Genomic DNA, 2,856 nt, shown 5'->3' with positions numbered 1-2,856 from the left:
GAGCCTGCCGAAGATGAGGCCATTACGGCTCGCCTTTAGTGTCCTCCTCGGGATAGCGTATTTAAAGAACGAGGGTAGCACAACGTAAAAAAAAAACGGGAAAAAAACCGGAGGAGCCTGCGAAGATGAGGCCATTACGGCTCGCCTTTAGGTGTCCTCCTCGGATACGTCATTTAAAGAACGAGGGTCAGCACAACGTAAAAAAAAAACTGGAAAAAAAACCGAGGAGCCTGCCGAAGATGAGGCCATTACGGCTCGCCTTTAGGTGTCCTCCTCGGGATAGCGTCATTTAAAGAACGAGGGTCAGCACAACGTAAAAAAAAAAAAACGGAAAAAAACCGAGGAGCCTGCCGAAGATGAGGCCATTACGGCTCGCCTTTAGGTGTCCTCCTCGGGATAGCGTCATTTAAAGAACGAGGGTCAGCACAACGTAAAAAAAAACTGGAGAAAAAAACCGAGGAGCCTGCCGAAGATGAGGCCATTACGGCTCGCCTTTAGGTGTCCTCCTCGGGATAGCGTCATTTAAAGAACGAGGGTCAGCACAACGTAAAAAAAACCGGAAAAAAACGAGGAGCCTGCCGAAGATGAGGCCATTACGGCTCGCCTTTAGGTGTCCTCCTCGGGATAGCGTCATTTAAAGAACGAGGGTCAGCACAACGTAAAAAAAAACGGAAAAAAACGAAAAAAAACGGAGGAGCCTGCCGAAGATGAGGCCATTACGGCTCGCCTTTAGGTGTCCTCCTCGGGATAGCGTCATTTAAAGAACGAGGGTCAGCACAACGTAAAAAAAAAAAACGGAAAAAAAACGGAGGAGCCTGCCGAAGATGAGGCCATTACGGCTCGCCTTTAGGTGTCCTCCTCGGGATAGCGTCATTTAAAGAACGAGGGTCAGCACAACGTAAAAAAAAATGGAAAAAAAACCGGAGGAGCCTGCCGAAGATGAGGCCATTACGGCTCGCCTTTAGGTGTCCTCCTCGGGATAGCGTCATTTAAAGAACGAGGGTCAGCACAACGTAAAAAAAAAACGGGAAAAAAAACCGGAGGAGCCTGCCGAAGATGAGGCCATTACGGCTCGCCTTTAGGTGTCCTCCTCGGGATAGCGTCATTTAAAGAACGAGGGTCAGCACAACGTAAAAAAAAACGGAAAAAAAACCGGAGGAGCCTGCCGAAGATGAGGCCATTACGGCTCGCCTTTAGGTGTCCTCCTCGGGATAGCGTCATTTAAAGAACGAGGGTCAGCACAACGTAAAAAAAAAACGGGAAAAAAAAACCGGAGGAGCCTGCCGAAGATGAGGCCATTACGGCTCGCCTTTAGGTGTCCTCCTCGGGATAGCGTCATTTAAAGAACGAGGGTCAGCACAACGTAAAAAAAAACGGGAAAAAAACCGGAGGAGCCTGCCGAAGATGAGGCCATTACGGCTCGCCTTTAGGTGTCCTCCTCGGGATAGCGTCATTTAAAGAACGAGGGTCAGCACAACGTAAAAAAAAAACTGGGAAAAAAAACCGGAGGAGCCTGCCGAAGATGAGGCCATTACGGCTCGCCTTTAGGTGTCCTCCTCGGGATAGCGTCATTTAAAGAACGAGGGTCAGCACAACGTAAAAAAAAACCGGGAAAAAAAACCGGAGGAGCCTGCCGAAGATGAGGCCATTACGGCTCGCCTTTAGGTGTCCTCCTCGGGATAGCGTCATTTAAAGAACGAGGGTCAGCACAACGTAAAAAAAACGGAAAAAAAAAACGGAGGAGCCTGCGAAGATGAGGCCATTACGGCTCGCCTTTAGGTGTCCTCCTCGGGATAGCGTCATTTAAAGAACGAGGGTCAGCACAACGTAAAAAAAAAAAACCGGAAAAAAAACGAGGAGCCTGCCGAAGATGAGGCCATTACGGCTCGCCTTTAGGTGTCCTCCTCGGGATAGCGTCATTTAAAGAACGAGGGTCAGCACAACGTAAAAAAAAAACGGGAAAAAAAACCGGAGGAGCCTGCCGAAGATGAGGCCATTACGGCTCGCCTTTAGGTGTCCTCCTCGGGATAGCGTCATTTAAAGAACGAGGGTCAGCACAACGTAAAAAAAAAAACGGGAAAAAAACCGGAGGAGCCTGCCGAAGATGAGGCCATTAGGCTCGCCTTTAGGTGTCCTCCTCGGGATAGCGTCATTTAAAGAACGAGGGTCAGCACAACGTAAAAAAAAACGGAAAAAAAACCGGAGGAGCCGCCGAAGATGAGGCCATTACGGCTCGCCTTTAGGTGTCCTCCTCGGGATAGCGTCATTTAAAGAACGAGGGTCAGCACAACGTAAAAAAAACGGAAAAAAAAACCGGGGAGCCTGCCGAAGATGAGGCCATTACGGCTCGCCTTTAGGTGTCCTCCTCGGGATAGCGTCATTTAAAGAACGAGGGTCAGCACAACGTAAAAAAAAAAAACGGAAAAAAACCGGAGGAGCCTGCCGAAGATGAGGCCATTACGGCTCGCCTTTAGGTGTCCTCCTCGGGATAGCGTCATTTAAAGAACGAGGGTCAGCACAACGTAAAAAAAACTGGGAAAAAAAACCGGAGGAGCCTGCCGAAGATGAGGCCATTACGGCTCGCCTTTAGGTGTCCTCCTCGGGATAGCGTCATTTAAAGAACGAGGGTCAGCACAACGTAAAAAAAAACGGGAAAAAAAACCGGAGGAGCCTGCCGAAGATGAGGCCATTACGGCTCGCCTTTAGGTGTCCTCCTCGGGATAGCGTCATTTAAAGAACGAGGGTCAGCACAACGTAAAAAAAAAAACGGGAAAAAAAACCGGAGGAGCCTGCCGAAGATGAGGCCATTACGGCTCGCCTTTAGGTGTCCTCCTCGGGATAGCGTCATTTAAAGAA

The sequence above is a fragment of the Arachis hypogaea genome, chromosome 18, assembly GCF_003086295.3.
Source record: "Arachis hypogaea cultivar Tifrunner chromosome 18, arahy.Tifrunner.gnm2.J5K5, whole genome shotgun sequence".
NCBI classification, from domain to species: Eukaryota; Viridiplantae; Streptophyta; class Magnoliopsida; order Fabales; family Fabaceae; genus Arachis; species Arachis hypogaea.
This window is presented reverse-complemented; position numbering follows the sequence as displayed.